The sequence below is a fragment of the Papaver somniferum genome, chromosome 3 (assembly GCF_003573695.1).
Source record: "Papaver somniferum cultivar HN1 chromosome 3, ASM357369v1, whole genome shotgun sequence".
NCBI lineage: Eukaryota > Viridiplantae > Streptophyta > Magnoliopsida > Ranunculales > Papaveraceae > Papaver > Papaver somniferum.
Window position 1 is genome coordinate 134,042,651 of NC_039360.1, and position 23,443 is coordinate 134,066,093.

Here is a 23,443-nt window from a genome sequence, read left to right on the forward strand (position 1 = left end):
CCCCAACCAGGCGCACATAATACAATTACGCTCGGTCTGGGGCGTATGTATTACATCCGTTTGGTCCGGCGGTGTTTATAAATACGCCTCATTCATACGCTCTTTATACATCCGTCCCAATATCATGCGTTCTTTATACATACGCCCGGTGTGAAGCGCTCACTATACTCCCGTCTGGATTCATACGCTCATAATAACCCCGTCCCACTATAACTGATTTTAGTCTGGGTCGGCGACCAGATTTGGTCCCAAACCCTAATTATCTCGACTAAATATAGTTTTAGTCCGTTCCATTACGGCTGGTTTTGAGACCAAATTTGGGTATAGTCCCCAAATTTGGTCGTGACTGTGGATGCTCTAAGGCGGGCTAAAACCAAAATCTAACAACAACAACAAAAAATCAAGAGTTTTTGAATAGGTTTAATTTTTTAGGGTGTTAGAGTCCGTGTTTGTCAACCCTTGACTCAGCCACTAAAGTCAATTTTTCTTCGCCAATACATCATAAGAAAAGAAAACGCTCAAATTTTGCCAAATAAGGATAGAACTCATGTTAATGACGGGCTACATATAAATGGTCTATCAAACAATCATATTATTCGGTCACTTTGATACATTAAAAGTGTTGACATGCGACTTCTTCATTGAGAGATGCCCGATACAACAACATAATCTAAAAGATGTGGTTCGTACAAAAAGGGAGTTAGGTATTTTCATTCTACAATCTTCTGTATTATAAACTGCATTGTGCTAAGTTAGCCTAACAACAAGGTATTCAGATATGAAGTTTGAGTTCCAAGGCTATTTGTTGATGTTGAGAATCTCACATTCTTCGTCCTTAGAATATCGAGGAATCATAATATCAATAATTTATGAGCCAACTTTTTTGAATTCTCTTTTGCTAATATTTTTGGCAATTAATCAGCTATTGATTGCGTTTTGCAATTAAATATCTCATTACATCCATTCATAAAGGAAGATTAATTTTTACAAACCCCTTCAAAATGACAATATACTCGATTAAGATCTGGAGCATATTCATCCACCTTCAACATGTTCCTAAAACACTTGCAATCTCGAATAGAGTTTTCTTACACCAATATTCCAAGCTAACGCTATATATACGAGTCCACATTTTAACTAGAGTTCGTCTTTCATAATCATGACTAAATTCCTTAGTCCAAAGTTCTAAATGCATCATACCATATTTTAAAGAGATTGAACCAAAAAAATGAATCACCAAAACAGAATCAATTGAATTTAAAGGAAAACAAAAATAGCTTTCCCAAGAGAAGAGATTACACAGGTGTTCGAAGGCCATACTGTAAGCAGATTTTCGCTGATGTCTTCAATCTTCATACAAGGAGAACCCTTATAAAGGATTAAACGCCAATTAGATGTTCATTTATTCATCGATACCTCTGAGATATTCATCTTCGGATATCTTAGTTGATAAAATCTTATTCTTCACAATATGTTTATGAAAACGCTGGGGTACCAAAATACACCGCCACATTTTTCTTAGGCAATCTATATGGACAAACTTAATACAACCCCGAGAGCTAGACCCAATCAAGGAATAATATTTATAGTTATATCTCTATCTCTTTCGGTTAGAACGTTTACAGAAACAAGTCCGTGAACGTAATCACAAAGAGATAACTTAGAGGTACCAAAGACCGGTCCAAGAATCAATCAAGTCGTATCCAACAAACTAGGTTGGATTTATCTACCATGATTGATCAACACACAACCGGTGATATTTCAATTATAAAGATAAAAAAATATAATGCGGAAAAAGAAATAACACAGATAACAGAAGTTCTGTAACGAGGAAACCGCAAATGCAGACAAACCCCGGGACCTAGTCTAAATTGAACGCCAAACAGTATTAAGCCGCTACAGATATTAGCCTACTACCAATTAACTTCGGACTGAAATGTAGTTGATCCCTAAAATGTATCCCACCGATTAAGATACAGTAGCGCTTCTTACGCTTCTTGAATCCCTGCAGAACTCCGCGCAATTGGTTCCTTCAGATGACATCACACCAACTAAGAGTTGCTTCAACTCAATTGAAGACTTTGAACCAATCTGCCTCCCACGGATTAATCACATATATATATATGATTTCCTTTTACAATCAAATAGTTTGAACAAAGGTGATGAAAATTGATAGCAACAGACAAAGTTTAGGTAACCTCAAAATCTGGATACAACCTAGATTATTATCCACCTCACAAGTATAAAACTTGTGGAATCAACAAAGTTTGAGACGAAAAGAACTTTGATGATTTATATCTATCTTGATCGATGAAGCAGACTCAAAAACAATCAAGATCGGGATACATGAGTTATCAAAGAAATATAACTGGACCTGGCTTCATGGATCCCTATGACGACTTTGTAGTCATTAAACCCTAAAAAGGTTAAGAAGAGGACGACCCTTGATACAACTAGGACACACCAAAAAGTAGTGTCGAGATTCAAAGATCTTAGTTGCTTGAAGTTTTCCTTTTATAGACATCCTAAGCATAGGTTGCTTTAGGTTTAAGCTAAGATAGCTTTGGAACCAAGCAAACAATATCCACCGTCAGATGAATCTTTGAATATGATATATATAAGAAAGATATACACTTTGGTTAGGTGACACCGTAACCGAACCGTGTACAAAGACTATTTCAACATGGTTAACCGAAACTAGACGATTTGAATTTAAAAGCTTAACATTCATTTTCATGAACACTTACGACATTAATCTGAGTCACAATCATGTGATCAAATAAGTCTAGTGTTTTAGAGAATTAATCAAGTGTTAATTATCTCGTAGAAATAATTTAATCACACTTGAAGATAATCGACATGGTTAGTAAATGCACAAAGTACAAATACATAACCGTTCGTGACTTGGTCAGTCAGAGTACGTGTACCGGTTTGTAAACATTTAACCGAACCAAATTCCGGAGTCAACAGAACTATTTAGGTATGTGTATCGGCTTGTAAACCATAAGACTACGACCGGTTCCTGAGTCCATATTATTGTTTTGGTTTGCGTACCGGTTTGGGTACTTAAACTAAGTTCGGGAACACATAGCTATTTTGGTTTGCGTACCGGTTTGTAAACTAACCCAGTTTTGTAACCACAGTTCCTAAACGATTTGCATACGAGTATGCATACTGATCCAGTTCACGAGTTGAACAGATTTGCACATGATATACATAAGAATATGTGTACCAAAAATCTGCAAGTCGATATATACTTCGCTACGTGTATGAGTATACGTAATACGGGTTCAGACTTATAACAGTTTTCCCAGTTTGTAAGACTGACAACACTGTCTTGTATCCGAATCTATAGTAGTTATATATTCCTCTCTAAATCGACTCAAAACATTCCCGAATAATATCAGTGACACGATCACTATACCAGGCTATTTTCGATCGATAAAACTTGAATCATGATTTCGATTCCGAACATTAAATTGTCCTTAACCGAAATACATCAAGTATGAACAAATGTTCATTAAGCTTGGTCATTATATTTCGAGAACTAATTATCAAGATAAACTTGACTCGAAATTCTTGTCTATGCATAATAGTCTAATTAGTTATGCGGCATCGTCTAATTAGTTATGGACATTATCCGAAAATCGAATTAAAATAATCTCTACGCCAGTTACGGACATAAAGATAATTTTGATCTGTATGACTCAACATAAGAAAATCTTAAGGAGTGTGTCAAGCAGTAAAAACACAAAATCTGATTACCAGTAGATCAATACTGCGAGAACAGTGTCAAAGATTTTGTTCTATTTTCCGTTTATAAAAAAACGTAATAGATTCAACTTCTGAGCATATATGAAATATTAGGTCGATTCACGAAAAACGTAAAGACACAAATATTTCATAAGACTTTTGCAACTATTAAACCAATAATGATTACATACTGCAAGTTCATCTTCCAACAACTCTAGAATTTAAATAAATAAATCTAAAAATATGCAAGATGAAAATCGTTGGAAATAGTCTGTGTAAACACAATTTTTGCTATACCAAACCCTAGTTATCCTTCTCAAAAGTAAGAATAAATTCTCACTAGAAGTGTCCTAGTAATTAAAATCTTTAAAAAATTCTTTATCATCTCCAAACACCTTATCAATGACTGGCATAGAAACATACGGTTCATGATTGAAAGAGTTAGTTCCCGCAAACCTGGTGGATTGTTGACTGACAAGTGCTTCTTGTAGTTTGAGAGATTTTATGTAGAATCTTCTGTAATCCCTGCACCTCCTTCTTGGTTTTTTTAAGTTCTTCAATAATATTTTTAAACCTTTTCTGATTGGAGTAATCTGTTGTAGGTTTCTTATGATTATCTATTTTCCTCTTAAGAGATGAGACAAAAGGAAAGGACATCTCTTTTTCCTTGTTAGTTGGATAAGTATCAGCAACCATTGGAGCATAGGTTCCACGAGAAGATGTTGTGCTTGGAGCCTCCATGATTCGTAAGAATAAAATGGATTTGTTATATGGCTTAACAGGCAAAACTTCTTGTGAAAGAGATGTGAGTCTTGAAGAAGAATATTTTTATGATGCAGGATTTTAGAACCATAAAAGTTCACGTACTAGAATACACAAAACCCAAAATGGAATGAAAGTCTCATTTTTATCCTTCTATCAGTTTTATATATCAAAATTTCCAATACCATTACTTGAGACATAGATTAAGATGAACAGATAAGAGATGGATATCTAAGTAATAATATTCAATTTGATCCAAAGCCCTGATGTGCACAGTTCTTATCTCTTTTAAGGGCACATGAGATAAGATGCATATTTCAACAAAATAAAATTGTGTTGAGGTGAGCATTAGCTTTCTCACCATTAGATTCCTGCACGAAATTAATATCCTTCAATACATAACGTTTAGTCCGGACTCTTCTCTTCAACTGAGATTTTACTTTTTCCTTAAAATCAATCAATATTTTAGAAGAAGAATATTTAACTTTGAGTACCTCAGGATTGGACTTTTGAACAAGTTTAAGCATATTTGCCAAACGATTAGCCATTCGTTGCAGTTTATTGACATACCTTAGTTTATGTTTGTACTTGAAACATTGTGTGAGTTTGTGACCTTCACTAGAGCAATAAGGACATGTTGAATTGGATATTGATTCCGGAACAACATTAGCAGCTACACAAGGGGGACCTGAAACATTAACAAAATTTTCTTTAGTATAGGAAAAATCCAATACTCCTCCAATGATTTTGATGAAGAGTCATAAATTAAATTATCAAGAGTGATAGGAATATTGTTATAATTAACAAAATTGACAATTTGTCCCAAGAGTTCTACACTTGAACCATCATCCTCTTCGGAATCATAATTATCAGATGTTTCATCAAGTGTTTCAGCAAGACTCTTGTTGCCAGTGTATTTCTTAGGATTTGGACACTCATTAGCGAAGTGAATGAATCATTTACACTTGAAGCATTGTGGCATATCCGCATTGTCGGTATCATTAGAATCTCTGTTTTTGACAGAAATACGATTATGTGGCTTAGCTGACGTTGGAGGTTTTTCTCTGGAGAACCGTTTATTTTTATTCCCAAGAAGTTCTCTAAACTTTCTTGTGATCAGTGATGCTTAGTTATCAAGATCTTCATCTAAAAAATCAGGATCAACAAGATCATCTCCAGAGTTGTCAACACTTTAACTTTTAAGAGTTTTAGTGTTTTTCAGTGCCTTGAATGCAATATCCTTTCCGGCGTTGGATTGCAGTTCATGATCAATGATTTTTAACTTTCCAGTAAGAGTATTTCTAGAAGAGTTTTAAGGTTATTCCCTTCCATGATGTCATGTTTCTTAAACTCGTATCTTGCTGGTAGAGATTGGAGAATTTTCATCAGAATGTCTTTTTGGGTATAGTTTTCCCTAACGCAAAACATGCAATAACAATTCCAGACACCTTTTGATTAAATTCATCAAACAAATCTTCATCAACCATACGAATATTTTCCCAATCAGAATTTAAGTTTTGAAGCATAACTTCTTTCTCTGAGGTATCTCCTTCAAATACGGTTTCTAAGATATCCCAAGCATCTTTATACTTAGTGCACGATGTCACATGTTGCTGAAGATCTGGGCTTATGACGTGGATAATAGCGTTTGACCCATCAGAATTATGCTTTGCATCGCTATCTCGGGTTCACTATATTGTCCAAATGGCTTCGCAACAGTATTTTCGTCTTTGATAACTGTCGGCGCATCATATCCAATAACTACAAGTTTCCATGTCTCAGAGTCACGGGCTTCTAAAAAGGAACGCATAGAAATTTCCCACCATAAGTAATTCGTGGTATCAAATGCTGAAGGTACGTTTATTGAGATTGCACTCTTGTCCATATAATCAGACTACTTCAAACACAGACTTGTTAGGTCTTAACGTGTTTGCCTATTTTGATACCAATTGAAAACGCGGGGGTACCAAAACAGACCACCACTTTTTTCTTAGGAAATTTGTATGAACAAACTTAATACAACTCCGAGAGTTAGACTTAATCAAGGAATAGTATTTAGAGTTATATCTCTATCTCTTTCGATTAGAACGTTTAGAGAAACAAGTCCGTGAACCTAATCACAAAGAGATAATTTGGACGGTACCAAAGACCAATGCCCAAGAATCAATCAAGTCGGATCCAACAAACTAGGTCGGATTTATCTAATACGATTGATCAACGCACAACCTATGATATTTCAATTATAAAGATAAACAATATAATGCGGAAAAATAAATAACATAGACGCCAGAAGTTTTGTTAACGAGGAAACCGCAAATGCAGAAAAACCCCAGGACCTAGTCTAGATTGAATACCAAACAGTATCAAGCCGCTACAGACACTATCTTACTACCAATTAACTTCGGAATGGAATCTAGTTGAGCCATAAAAGGTATCCCACTGATTAAGGTACAATCGCGCTCCTTACGCCTCTTGAATCCCAGCAGGACTCCGTGCAATTGATTCCCTTAGATGACGTCACACCAACTAAGAGTTGCTTCAACCCAATTGAAGACTTTGAACCAATCTTCCTCCCACATATTAATCATATGTATATTATTTCCTTTTACAATCAAATAGTTTGATCAAAGGTGATGAAAATCGATAGCAATAGACAAAGTCTAGCTAACCTCAAAATCCGACTTATGCAACCCGAAGTGAAGCCTAGATTATTATTCACCTCACAAGTATAAAACTTGTGGAATCAACAAAGTTTGAGATAAACAGAACTTTAATGATTTCTATCTATCTTGATCGATGGAGCAAGCTCAACAAACAATCAATATCAGGATACACGAGTTATCAAGGAAAGATAACTGGACCCTACTTCACGAATTCCTATGAAGACTTTGTAGTAGCTAAACCCTAAAAGGGTTATGAAGAGGGCGACTTTAGATACAACTAGGACACACCAAAAAGTAGCGTCGAGATTCAAAGATACCAGTTGCTTAAAGTTCCCATTTTATAGACATTCAAAGCATGGGTTGCTTTAGGTTTAAGCTAAGATAGATTTGGAACCAAGCAAACGATATCCATCGTTAGATGAATCATTGAATCTGATTTACATAAGCAAGATATACACTCTGGTTAGGTGAAACCGTAACCGAACCGTGTACAAAGACTATGTTTAACATGGCTAGCCGAAAGTAGTCGATTTGAACTTAAAAGCTTAACATTCATTTTCATGAACACTTACGACATTAATCTTGAGTCACAATCATGTGATCAAATAAGTCTAGTGTTTTAGAGAATTAATCAAATGTTAATTATCTCGTAGAAATAATTTAATCGCACTTGAAGATAATCAACATGGTTAGTAAATGCACAAAGTACAAATACATAGCCGTTCGTGAATTAGCTCAGTCAAAGTACGTGTACCGGTTTGTAAACATTTAACCAAACCAAGTTCCGGAGTCAACAAAACTTTTTAGGTATGTGTACCAGTGTGTAAACCTTAAGACTACAACCGGTTCCTGAGTCCATATAACTATTTTGGTTTGCGTACCGGTTTGGGTACTTAAACTAAGTTCGGGAACACAAAGCTGTTTTGGTTTGCGTACCGGTTTGTAAACTAACCCGGTTCCAGAACCACAGTTCCTAAACGGTTTGCATACGAGTATGCATATCGATCCGGTTCACGAGTTGAACAAATTTTCACATGATATACATAAGAATATGTGCACCACAAATCTGCAAGTCGATATATAGCTACTCCGCTACGTGTACGAGTACATGTAATACGGGTTCGGACTTATAACAGTTTTCCCAGTTTGTAAGACTGATAACACTGTCTTGTATCTGAATCTATCGTAGTTCTATATTCCTCTCTAAATCGATTCAAAACATTCTTGAATAACATCAATGACACATATCACTTTTCCAGGCAATTTTCGATCGATAAAACTTGAATCATGATTTTGATTTTGAACAACAAATTGTCCTTAACCCAAATTCATCAAGTATGAACAAATTTTCATTAAGATTATTTTGAGAACTAATTATCAAGATAAACTTGATTTGAAATTCTTGTCTATGCATAATAGTCTAATTAGTTATGCATCTCAGTGATAGAAAAGTTAATATAACTTAAGATATAGGTGCTTCAGTCTTCACTTACCCTTTGTTGATGAAATTCCCCAAAAGCTTCGGTTGATCTTCGCCTTCAAACGGTAGAACGCAATGATGACTGTCGTGATCCACTGTTTCTCAACTACATTTCTATCCTAGTGCGAGACTTAACTAATTGTAGACTAGAAATCAAGATATAGTTTTGACAACTAAATTTGACAACAAGCTTGAGATAACAATATTTGTGAGTTCGACCGATCAAAGATCTAAAAGTTTCGATAATTGAGAAAGATAAATCCCTTGATATTTTTTTTTGAAACTGATAAAATATATTGATTATGAAGAGGTGATTACAAAGTTATTGTCTTCCTGTAACTGCACAATGATGTTGCTAGGAAGATCTAACAACCAAACACCACAAAGTTTATCAACTCTAGCAGATTTAGACAGGATATCTGCAACTTTATTTTTCTCTTTTGGCACATAAAGCATTGTCAAGAGGTAAAAAAATATTAGGATTTCAGAAAAACATAAGTAAACTAATGGAAAAAAAACATAGTTTTAGGAAAATGACTAAAGTAAAATTTAAAATCAGAGAATCAAAAAACAAGATCTTTTACGAGTTAAAGACTAAAAAGAAAAAAGATAACGTGGCTAGATGATTCAAGTTTAAAGACTAGGTTGAAATAAGAAAAAGAAAAAGAAAAAGATCAAATGATGAAGATGAAGCTCATAAAAAAATTCATTGAGTCAACTCGTTTTCTCCCGATTCGCAGAGCTCCCATAAATCCCTTGATTTTTCGAACCAGATACCATCTTTGCATATGAGGTGGGTTTTTACGTAGGTTGTTGAACTTTAAAAACAAGATTTTTCATAGTATTAGCAGTAGTAAACATGAATAAAAGGTTTGTATCATGATCGAGTAACATAACATCTCGATAATCAACATCAAAAGCCATTGAGCTTAGAAAATTTTGAGGAATCCCAACAAAAAAAAATCCATAAGACTTTGGAGCATATTTTCTCTCTCCTAACACGCTCTTGTCAGTCTGGTTTCAATAAAAAACTGTGTCAAGGATTCAAACTTAATTGAAAAGCAATCATGGTATGCATGTGTTGATTTTCATTGGAAAAAATAACATAGAAAAATTGTTTATATATATTATCGAACTCGATCAGTGCTAATTCTCATAAATCTTTTTTATTGTTGCATATGTGTAGTCGTCCTGGTGCAAGTCATTACCCAGTTAGAGCTCAATTCCTCTCATATATATAGTGAAGTTCGAGAAATATAAAAAGTTGAAGAAGAATACATTCCTTAATACATAATGCATGTATGCGATTACATTTCGATTTCATTAGCGAGGAAGAAATCAAAAGGAAATATTTTATTTCATGCATTCCTTTAAGTATGATCAAAAAATTGTTGCCTCTTCAAATTATTGTCATGTCAATAGTACTTATGAGTTGTGATGATTTGTTGCTTATAACTTATGGAGGTTTTCAAAGCTAGTTTGGTCGGTTTGGAAACTTACCAGTCATTATATAATGAATTTATCCATAAATAATTCCAAGCCTGAAATAGTTCTAGGAGGAGTCAAAAATAGAACTATCTTATGTAATGGTTTTTGGTATTACGTGACGCTTGGTTCCAAGATAGTTTTGTGGATGCTATAAATTATTCTTTTGTGGTTTGTCTTCGTATTTATTCCCGTTGTTGCTTGTTTAATCATTATGTGTCGTTTTTGTATGCACGCGATTATGTGATCTTGGCAAAGTAGAGCGTTAAATTACCCTAACAGTGTCGTTGTTTTAGATGATTTTGTTTAGATCTAGGTTATTATATATTTGATTGGTTTTTGTTTTTAATTAATTAGGTTTAGTTTTCTGCATTTGTGCAATTTTCGCCTTCCCTGTTTTTGGGATTTTATTCTTCTCTTTTGTATGATTTTTTCTATTATTAAATTTTGTTTGTTAATTTGATTTCAAGCACGGTAGAAATTGGCAAGGTTTTCATCAGACTACTCTCTACAAAATGACAAGATACTATGCAGATTACTCTTATTTTATAAGCGCATTTCTTCTCCGAGAAGAAATCATTCAAAATGACGGATTTTAATTCCTAATACTATTCTCTACTCCCCATACAAAAATTTGATACGATTTACGTGGTATCTCGATCTTTCTCTTCTCAGTTTATTTGCTTATTGTGTCTTTTATTATATATTGTGATAGGTTATTGAGTTCTTTATTATTTGATGTATTTGTTCTTGAAAAACCACGTAAACAATTTTTAATATGAAATGAATTAGCTAGTTCGATTTAGAAAAAAGTACCGCTCTTTTCGGCTTAATTCATGCGTAAATGTTTGGGTAAAAATACCCAGTTCTTGCCTGAGATTTCATGTATATAAGCCCATAAATGTATGTTTTCGAATAGGAACTAAGGCAGTATTTCTCCACGAAACCTAAAAAAATGAGACGTGATGCAGTGCAATTGGGAACCATAAGACTTCAGAATTAAAACCGGCCTTGATTTTCGCATATCATGATCAAGTTGGTCGTGGGTTTTCCTATCCTGAAAGGATCTGGTATCACAAGGATAATGTAAAATTAGAAGCATAAAAGTCTTGATGACATTACCACCATACTAAACTACTAACTATTAATTATAAATACATAAATTCAAATGTTAATATTATTGAATAAGGCCGACACTTAGCCTTATGTAATCAAAATTGCCAAACAAAATGAAAATAAAAGTACGAAACAGTTGTAATATGCTTGGACAGGCCTGCACGGGAGGCATGCAATGTATCAAAAGTGCAATGATCAAGCGGGGCTTGACACTCCTAGACTTCATGATTCGGATTTGGATGAATTCACCAAATTGACCATATCATGACCTATTTTGAATTATATGACCGGCCATAAGGTATACGATGATCTACAAAATCGGAATTAAAGGATTTAATAAGCTATCAGTGTCCTCCATGGTTTCTTTTGTGTGAAGAAGTTTAATATGGAATGGTACACCTCACGAACAAAAGGTGAAAAGTGAAAATTATTCCGGACCCATTTTACCTATTAGAGCAAGGGCAATGGGATGAGAATCCTCACTCTACATGAAAGTTTTCAAACAAATTAGGTGTTGTTAGGTGTATTCCTACGCACATGGTTAAGAAAAACATGTTGGACATACCGAATGAAATGGAAAAAGAGTTGTGCCACTATGGGAAACCACAAAGTGATGGAATTTCTAGCGAACATTGACTATATCGCAAGCGATAAAGTCTTTGTCGCCGGCGCTACCATGAATATCGCTCGATATTAACTATATCGTCAACGGCTAGTTTTTGTGGCCTATAATAGGTAAATTTCAAACTAAAAAATTACACCAATTATTTTTACACAATTGTTTTTCTCTATTTCTCTCTTTCTCATTCTAATTTATTTTTTCAATTCTTCCCAAATGACACAATTTCAAACCCAACTTGATTTCACAACGCAACTTGATTTTGCTGGAGTAGTACCTGAAAGTGCCATTAAGAAGATATGTGATAGTAATAAAGAAATAGGTAAAAAGTAAAGAAGTCTTCAAGTTTTGGATATTAACCAAATCAAAACCGCAACTAAGAAAAGGCAAAGAAAAGTTCAAGGCAAAGAAAATCAAGACAAAAAAATTTGAAGATAAAGAAGAAGATAAACAAAGGAAACTCCGTTCATGAGCACATTGATTTGAAGTTTTGTGAAATGAAGAAGATAAACAAAATGAACACTGTCCCAAATTTTTATTTTTTTAAAGTCTATTCAAATTATTATTTTTTTGTTTAGTTTATTTCTTGTAAAATGGCTATGAATGAAATTTGAAGTTTAATGAATATGAAAATTTGACTCGTATTGTTGAAAATTAAGCTTAATTATATTCTTAATTCAATCTTACATTTTAGTTCAAAATAAAGTTAGACATATATTAAGACTCAATACTTAAGTTTTTTTTCGAAAAAGAGGCAAGCCTCAAATATATTGATCATTAAACTGTGATTCAAAATTAACAGAAATTACATGGCAGACTCGGTTTCCATCAGCTATTACAATAAACTACATGGCAGAAATTAACAGAAATTACATGAATGAAATTTGAAGTTTAATGAATATGAAAATTTGACTCGTATTGTTGAAAATTAAGCTTAATTATATTCTTAATTCAATCTTACATTTTAGTTCAAAATAAAGTTAGACATATATTAAGACTCAACACCTAAGTTTTTTTTCGAAAAAGAGGCAAGCCTCAAATATATTGATCATTAAACTGTGATTCAAAATTAACAGAAATTACATGGCAGACTCGGTCTCCATCAGCTATTACAATAAATTTAAAGATTTCAAACAAACAACGAGAAAATCATACCATTTTACACCATAGTCCCAGATCCTAATTTGAAAAATAGTTCCAACCATTTCTAACCAATTCCTAGATATCGTGACAAGTTTAAATGGCCTTGGTCGGATCAAAAGTAAAGCATCCGAACCATATAACAAATATACATACAGTAGAGATGTTAGGATCCAAAGATCCAACCATTTCTCAAAGTTTTTTACAAAATCATAATAACATATGTGGCAAAGGTTTAGTAGGATCCATAAATCCATACTTTTACCAATGATTTTTCATAGTAACGGTAACATAGGTAACAAGTGTAGTCAGTTATCTTTTGTTGAATCGGTGTTGATTGGTACGGGTCTTCTTCCAAACAGGTGCTTGATGAGCGATTAATTCTTACATATTTACTACCCAAAATATATATTGTTGGTGCTTATTTTGGTATTGATTGTGTTTTTGTAGGTAAATGAATAAAATGGGCTCTTCCAAGAAAATCGGCTAAAACTAGGATTCCAAGAAGAAAATATGGACTTCGGAGTACATGGGTCGTGGATACTTTTGGATCTAAATGGTATAGGCCCAATTTAAGTTAGTGAAGGAGATGATGGGCTGAAGTTGGTTTAAGAAACTAACATGCTCGGGCATTTTGGTCTCGTGGATTTTAGGATGAAGGACTTGGTGATTAGTTCTCGAAGGATTTAGGAGGTATCACGTAAAATGAAAAATCATACTCAACAATTAATGTACGAGGTATGTCGACATGGTGGAGGAAGAAAGGAAACTAAATATCTTTTGCAACTAAAGAAGATTGATTTTGAGCATAATATATACTTCACCACATTAATGCATGACGCCTGTTTTGGAATTGAGATAATGACAAAATAAGTACTTACCTCGTACATAAGATCAGTATGTGCTCATATAATATTTTCTTTCCCATGAAAAGAAAAGCAAGTGGTCGTACATGTGGCGAGTCTTTATTAGGTGATATTGTGTATTCTTAGACAAGTGACACACTCCCATTGAACATGACATGTGGAAGATAATTAAAAGAGGAAGGTTAGATTTTGTTGAAATCTATATATTGATGTCGAGAACAGGAAACCGGAGGTGATTTTTTTTGGAGAGCCGGTGAGCCGGTAGCTAGTTTCACAATTTTCTTTTATTTATTATATTTAGTTTTCTTTGTAATAATGAGGAACTAGAATCACATGCTGGGACGACGGATGGAGCCATTTTTCGTCATTGTGGTAAATAGATTAATTTCTTTTTATGACTACTTGCACTGTTAATGAAATGATTTATGATTTTTATTGAATGGGTGTCATTTCAATTGATGGGTCATGCTTATCTAAAATTTTTTGATGTCTCATGCTTTAGATTTACATTCATTGCTCTCAAAATCTACATTAGGCAAGGAACTAGAGTCAACAAATTGTTATCATACAAGCTATAATTGTGCAGGAATAATTTTGAATCACATGAATGGAATTTGGTGAAATTCTTAGTCCCAGTACCTCTCACCATTGTTAACATTATTTATATAATTATTTTTATTAAATTTAAAAATCGAACCTTCACAAGTCTTAGACGAACTCTACTACTACAACAACTTTTGAAACTCATCAAATTTTTGGCGCCGCCGACGCGGATTTGTGCTTAGGTAGAATTTTTAGGTTTTTTTTATTTCATTTGTTCTTTTTACGTTTCTTTGGGTGTGTCTTTGTATTACAGGTTTGAATTTGGATACTAAAGACCTGGAATCAAAGCTTAAATCCAAAAGAGAAGGAAAAAGACAAAGCAAAAAAAAAAAAAAAAAAGCGAAAGAAAAATTAAAAAAAAAGAGAGAATTTATTTTATTTATTTTTAGAGACCTTCCATTTTTTGTAATTTTTTTTTTTTAATTATTTCTTTTCTTTTGCACTTTATTTGGACTTTGGACTTGGACAATTATTGTTTTTTTAAACCCTAAGGAAGGGTACATTAAATATAAAACTGTTTGCAGGGGAGGACGACGATTACAATATCGTCTCGGCCCCTCGGGTTCGCACATGACATAGGAGTCGTGGCCCGAGTCGACTTCAGCGGTTCTGCACCCGTTTGGTACGGGAGGTAAGCTTTCGAAACACCCGCGAATCCCCTGTCAGCGGGTTTATTGTATGCCTTAAGGTGAATATATGCTGAGGATTTGAATACGGTTGTTTAATTTCCTAGTAAAGGGCAAGGCCTGGCCAAATTAAGATAAGGACTCGGATTTCATCACCGTTTCCTTCTTGCCCGCCTTAGGAAAACGAAACCAAACGCGAACCTAAGCTTAAAATTTTGACTAGAATGAGACCTATAGGGTAACGAGCTTAATAGGAAAGTCGTTCGAAAAATATTGGTTACTCTTTTGAGCATACTTTGAAGTTCATGATGGTTTCTGCGAGTTGAATGCGTGACTGCGCCGCCTTATAATACCGGTGAGACCTTGGGTATCAAAGCTCCTCGCAGCTTCCCTTGTCTCAATTCAACTTACTTAGACTCGGATTGATTCCAGAGAGGTTTGCTCAGATTGTAACGAATTCCTTTTCGAAAGATTAGAAGATGGTCTAGAAACAATCTAAGTGGAGCCATCATGCTTGTTGTTTGCTAGATTTTATAGGTTTGATTTGGTCAAGTCAGCCTTGTTTGTGATTGTGTAGAATTCCCTTGCAATTAAGAATGTCGAACTGGTATGATAGAAGCTAATACAATGAATATCGACCTGAATTTGAATATGGACATCATCCTTTTTATGACCATGTTGGGAATAGTGGTTGGGAACGCCATCCTTTTGAAGGATATGGGTCATACCATGGTGAGCCTAATTACTATCCACATGCCCACCGGTCATACGAGCAAGATTCTTATAATTCCTCTCCTCTCGATAAAGCACGTAAGATACTTGAGTCAATGCGTAAGTTAACTGAGTCAACACGTAGGCTTAAATTAGAGACGGAAGAAAGAACTGCTCGAATTACTCTTGATTGACAATAAATTCTTTCCTATATCACCCGTGAAAATAAGGATAATTTTTATCAAGATGACGAGGTTAGAATTGGTAACACTACTTTAGATGAGGTTCAACCATTTTCATGTTATTATGATGTGGATAGTGTTGATGAAGAATTTGAAATTTGTAGGCATAGTGATCAGGAATTTGTTACACAAAATGAACTTTATGATGATAGTGTTATTTCTGGTTCAAATACCGATAATTTTAATGATTATTCACCTATTCAAAAGGACGAGGATTTGATTAGAGATACCACCTCTTTAGATGATGTAGTATTTCCTTTTGATTACGAAGTCGATAATGGTTTAGAGGAACGAGTTTATTTTGAGAATATTGTTTTAGAGTCTAGCGATTTAGAAACAATGGTCTTAGACGAAGAAAATGAACTCGTAGAGCTATTAAATATGAGTGAGGATGCATCACTTGAGTATAACCTAGAAGAAGCAATTGACTATTTTCAGGATTCCAACGTTCTAGAAATTAATGAAATTGTAGCTAGTCTATCTAGAGATACCCAAAAATCTAAGTTTGGGGGTGATTATCATTCCCCTTGTGCCATACCTTTAGCTCTTACAAAGATCCCCCAGTCGGGACTTGAAATTTATGCCTCAGCCATCTTACAAGATTATCTTGATACACTTTTTCCTGAACGTAGTTGTGTCCATAGGAGAGCTCAGTTGTTAGAAACCCATACTCTGGTTGATGTGGTTAACCCAGGCTATCATACCAAAATTGACTTTGTTTTCCCACCAAAAACTTTTCTTCCAATTGTGGGAACATATGATTTTCAGATGTGTCGGTTATTAAGTTTTAAGACTAAACCTAATTACTTTAGGAGAGTAGGGTCGACACATTTGCTTAAGGAAGACCACCTCTTTTTTTGTGGTCAGCTGTGTGAGTCAAACCTGATTGAATTTAAGGATCCGCAGTTATTTAGGTTATTATTATGTGCTTCTAAGTTTTTACTTGAGTTTTTCCAGACTCTAATACCTGAATCGGATCTTAGCTATGAGGAAATGCAGTCCATGAAAATATTTTATCTAGACCCTTTCATAGAGCCTGAACCTGAACCACAACTAGTTGTAGTTGTCTTAAACAAGGGTATGTTCGGTATCTTCTTGGTCTGTTGCAGTTTCCTCTTCTTGAGGTTAGCACTCTTTGATCTAGATGACCCACAGTTATTCCGGCTACTTTTGTATGATACTATGAGGTGACTAATTCCTTCGGATGTCTGGCTGAAGACTTTAAACTTAGCACTTCTTGGGAGGTAACCTATTTTCATGCGACATGGTAATATTCTTCCTTATTTCTTTTCCCTCAAGTGGTAATAGTTTCTCCTTGTTCATGCTTTTAATTTTATCTTTAGAACATCGATGACAATGTTAGATTTAAGTTTGGGGGTGGGGGAAGAACTTTTTAGTTGCACTTTTGAAACTTCTAGTGTCACATGGTATCCGGTTAGCTAAGTTTACATACTGTTTCTCACCGAAAAGATAGAAATTGGAATGCTAGGGATAACAACCTTTTGAGACATTAGAGAAAAAGACATTGAGATCATTGAAATTAGGGAGATAACTTGTTCCTTTTATAGGGTAACCGTGATGGACCTAACCATACATGATGGAAAGGCAAGTAGGTCAGGAAATGCCAAAAAGACAAAGCAACCTCACAATGTAGTCTTGGTTACTGGATTGCGACTCTCTCTCAGTAGAAACTTATCATCATCAACAAGCGGAGCGACATCAAAATCTATAAAGAATAATTCAAAAATCAAAGTTGAATTTATAAGAGCAAATGATATAAGTTGTTAGAATCCATGATACCAAGACATCACAAGTTGCGAAGACCCAAGTTTTGAAAGTCCTTCTCTCATGGTCATGTAAATTGTTGTCTTGTAATTTTTGTTTCCAAAAACAAAAAAAAAAAACAAATGAAAAAAAAATGAAAAAAATGAAAGATGAAAAAAATCATCGTTACGTTCTGTTCAATAAGGCCAAAGGGAAGTAGAAATTTATAAGTCAAGGAAGAAATCGAATAGAAGAGTTAATTATCAAGGTTCTATGAGGTTCGATAGTTTATCTTCAACAGTTGAAGACCGAAGAAGACGTTGTTTCTACTGAGCATTATGAGAGAGACGAAGAAAGATACATTTGGTTGCTTTGTTAGTCCGCTTTCAATCTGGCACAAGATCTTTCTAGCACTGGTTTAACTCATCACACGTAATTAGTCCAGCTGTGTAGCAGATGTCCCTCTCATCTTTATCTCTCTCCTAATCTTATCCAGCTGTAAAGCAGTGTACGCATCTTACAATGTTTATCTAGTTGTGTAACGGATATCTCTTTATCTAGCAGTGTTGCGGATGTGTCTCCCCTTTTTTTCAGTCAGCTTTAGAGCTGACACCTTTAATTTCTATGGCATTCTAGTTACTTGGAGATAGGTTGAGAATATGTATGTCCTCATAGCTCTTTGTATACTTGTGACCAATTAGAAGTAATGGCTTTGTGGGTACACCTCTGGTAAACCCTCCCGAGATTAACTCGTTCACTAGGGCCACCTAGTGAGTTTTTATTTTCTAGAATAAATTTGCTCGATGACTAGCAAAATATAAGTTTGGGGGTGTGATGAGCGATTAATTCTTACATATTTACTACCCAAAATATATATTGTTGGTGCTTATTTTGGTATTGATTGTGTTTTTGTAGGTAAATGAATAAAATGGGCTCTTCCAAGAAAATCGGCTAAAACTAGGATTCCAAGAAGAAAATATGGACTTCGGAGTACATGGGTCGTGGATACTTTTGGATCTAAATGGGATAGACCCAATTTAAGTTAGTGAAGGAGATGATGGGCTGAAGTTGGTTTAAGAAACTAACATGCTCGGGCATTTTGGTCTCGTGGATTTTAGGATGAAAGACTTGGTGATTAGTTCTCGAAGGATTTAGGAGGTATCACGTAAATGAAAAATCCTACTCAATAATTAATGTACGAGGTATGTCGACATGGTGGAGGAAGAAAGGAAACTAAATATCTTTTGCAACTAAAGAAGATTGATTTTGAGCATAATATATACTTCACCACATTAATACATGACGCCTGTTTTGGAATTGAGATAATGACAAAATAAGTACTTACCTCGTACATAAGATCAGTATGTGCTCATATAATATTTTCTTTCCCATGAAAAGAAAAAAAGTGGTCGTACATGTGGCGAGTCTTTATTAGGTGATATTGTGTATTCTTAGACAAGTGGCACACTCCCATTGGACATGACATGTGGAAAAGAATTAAAAGAGGAAGGTTAGATTTTGTTGAAATCTATATATTGATGTCGAGAACAGGAAACCGGAGGTGATTTTTTTCGGAGAGACGGTGAGCCGGTAGCCAGTATCACAATTTTCTTTTATTTCTTATATTTAGTTTTCTTTGTAATAATGAGGAACTAGACTCACATGCTGGGACGACGGATGGAGCCATTTTTCGTCATTGTGGTAAATAAATTAATTTCTTTTTATGACTACTTGCATTGTTAATGAAATGATTTATGATTTTTACTGAATGGGTGTCATTTCAATTGATGGGTCATGCTTATCTAAAATGTTTTGATGTCTCATGCTTTAGATTTACATTCATTGCTCTCAAAATCTACATTAGGCAAGGAACTAAAGTCAACAAATTGTTATCATACAAGCTATAATTGTGCATGAATAATTTTGAATCACATGAATGGAATTTGGTGAAATTCTTAGTCCCAGTACCTCTCACCATTGTTAACATTATTTGTATATTTATTTTTATTAAATTTAAAAATCGAACCTTCACAAGTCTTAGACGAACTCTACTACTACAACAACTTTTGAAACTCATCAGTGCTGGTGTCGGTTTGTAGCTGAGTCTTTGGTGTCTTTGAAAGGATTTATGTATGAGTCTTTGGTGAAATTGTTGTTGTTGGAGTGATAAACTGACAGAGATTCATGGAGCCTCAATTTGGATGATGCCGCTGATAGAATCTTTGTTGTTGTTGCTACCAATAAGTTTGTTGAAGATGACATAGTCTTCTTTGAAGAGAAGAAATTGCACAGTTGGATCAAAAAATAATCAACAAGCATCTGATATCTTGATGAAAAAACTCAACCCAATCACTTTAATCAACAAACAATAGCAAATTCAAAATTTCAGCAAAGATATGTGGATCCTATGCAGCAGATCTCTGAAAATAGGCTGCAAATATAAATATAAACAAGTAGATGCCGCAAGGGAAGACTAAAATAACAAGATTGAAAATCAGAGAAATGAGTAAATGTTGTTTAAAAAACATAACCCAAATCAAAAATCTCAGATCTTAAGAAACCAACATAAAAAATAAAATAAAAAACAAGAACGAAAGAGAAGATCATGAGATTCAGTAGATGAGGGAGATGGATTGAGGGCCTTGAGGTTCTCCTGCTCAAATCTGCTCCAAAGGAGCCGATCTGAGCAGGAGAAAACTTCAATCGTTAGGGTTTCAGTGGGTTTGAAGTAGAAATGTTTTTGGGAGAGAAGGAGAGGAGTACAATTAAGTTGGAACACATCATTAAACTTAAACTTAATTCTTAACACATTTTAGTTTAAACTTAGCCTTAAGTTGACAATTAAGAAATTAAAACATAAATATTAGATCATATTTGGGCAACCTTCTTATAATCTCGAAACAACTTCCAAATTGGAAGTTTCTTCCATTGATGCGATGATATTCCGCACGACACCTTTGCTCAAGTTCTATCATGGTTTGACCATCTCTCATGTTTGAATTTTCTTGCCGAAGTATAACAAGATACTTACTAATTTCCTTATTCATTTCAGTGAAGCGATGAGACAACTCTGAAACATCACGATTGTTGGGGTTTATTGTTTGTTCTTGAAATTTTCCAAATGTCATATCCAAAAATATTTGGTGATGGAATGCATCTGCGAATATAGTCTCAGTTAAAGAAACATAACTCCTGCAAATACATTCATCTTCTGCGGTAGTAAATTTTGCTAATCGCCTCCTAATTCGACTTTGCACATTGGCTCGATTAGCAACTCTTTGATTTTCGGCAACATGTTGGTTTGCTATGAACTCAGCCATGTTCATATTATCAGCCATGTTCTTTAAAGAATTGGAAGAGTGATGAAAAAAATGGAGATTGAGAAATTCTAGAGAGATTTAGAAATTCGGTTGTGAGTTAAAATGAGTTTGAATTTTGAAAATTTATAGAGGGGGGAAATTGTAGTCGTTGGATGAGGAACTGATGAGCGATGATTAACACAGCAAGCGACATAGTGACTATTGCTGGCGCTGGAATGACCAATGAGCGATATTTTGATCATCTAGCGATGGTGTTAGAGCACTGCTCGGTCGAACTCGCAAACGTTGCTATCTTAAGCTTGTTGTCAAGTTTAGTTGCCAAAACTATAAGTCTTGATTTCTAGTCTACTATTAGTTAAGTCTCCGACTAGGATAGAAAGTGTAGTTGAGCTCTAGACTCCATGGAGATCATCATACAAAGACGAAGAACTACTCAAGGAACTGATGGAACTTCATCGACTAAAAGGTATGTGGAGACTTGAACTTATCTATCACTCAAAAGTATATATACTATATCTCCTATCTTGAGACAAAAGTCGTATTGCTATATAGACTATGATTATACACATTTGCTATTTCGAGCCGAGTTTATCTCTCCTATCTATTTCTCGAAATATGTGTTGGTAAGCTTTCGTTTTGGCCAAGTTCATCTTTACTAGTGATGAAAGTCATATTAGTTTCAATTACTTGAAAATCGCTTTGACGAAAATAGCTTGTGAACGACAACTATATAACATCCTCTAAGAATGTTTCAATGATTGAAATGAGAGTTTAGAATATAACCTTGAAAGGATATAAACATTGTGTGATAACTCATACGTGTGTAAGTCCTTATTCCTTAAACCAAAGTATGTGTACTTTGCTGCTCAGGAAACCGGAACTGAAGTCCGCGTACCAGTACGCGTACTGTCGGAAGTTCACATCCCGTGAATTTCTGCTGGAGTTTGTGAACTGAAAACAAACTTATTCTGGGTACTTAAGTTCGCGTACCATTATGCGTACTTAAGTGGGTGAGTTTCTAAAAACGATTATTCGTGAACTTAAACTTATATAAACTAAGGAATGCATACTTGCAAACTGTAGCTATAAAGTTCATGAATTGATTCGAGTGAATCAAATCATTTTTGCTTCAATTGTGTCTTGTATACTTCTATGAGATCTATGCAACTGAGCAGCTCTTTAACTAGTTCTCTTGAGTCATTTGAACTAGTTATGGTTAAGATGAATATGGTTGATATGAAAGTGCTCATATGGCTAACCATTTGGTTAACTACTGTTGAACCAACTAAGTGTACATGTTTGGGTACGGTTACACAAACCTAAATAAACGTGCATTTCATTTGTGTGTAACAAGATAAGTTGGATATAACGGTTGAAAGATATTAGCTTGAATCTAATCAGGTTTTCATCTAACGATTGAATATTGAATGCTTTATTACTAAGCTAACATTGATTGCAAACCCTGATTTGAAAGACTATATAAAGGAGAACTCTAGCAACTGGGAAACCTGATCCCCACACCTTTTGTGTGGTACTAGTTGTATTAGATAGACTCGATTCTCCTTTAACCTTAGGTTTCTATCGAGACCCTGTAGGTTAACGACTTGAAGACTTCATTGGGATTGTGAAGCCAGACCCAACTATTTTCTCTGTAGTTGTGTGATCTGATCTTGTTGTTTCTATCGTGTTTGAGTACAATCGTAAGATTGGATTGAGATTGATTTTTCCGATAGGCAAGATATAAAAGAAGTCACAAACATCTTCGTCTCATCGTTTGTGATTCCACAATATCTTCTTTCGCTAGTCGATTAAGATTATTGTGAGGTGATTGATAATTCTAGGCTGTTCTTCGGGAATATAAGTCAGGGTTATCAATTGGTTCCTGTTCACCTTGATTTATCAAAAGACAGAACAAAAACTCGTAGGTATTTTTGTGGGAGACAGATTTATCTATTACCGTAGACTTTTGTGTGCGATCCATATTTGTTTATTAAAGTTTTCGACTTTGGGCCGTAGCAACTCTTAGTTGTGGGTGAGATAAGCTAAGGGAATCAAGTGCGTAGTATCCTGTTGGGATCAGAGACGTAAGGAGCGCAACTGTACCTTGGATCAGTGTGAGATTGATTGGGGTTCAACTACAGTCCATACTGAAGTTAGTTTGTAGTAGGCTAGTGTCTGTAGCGGCTTAATACAGTAGTGTGTTCAATCTAGACTAGGTCTCGGGGTTTTTCTGCATTTGCGGTTTCCTCGTTAACAAAACTTCTGGTGTCTATGTTATTTCTTTTCCGCATTA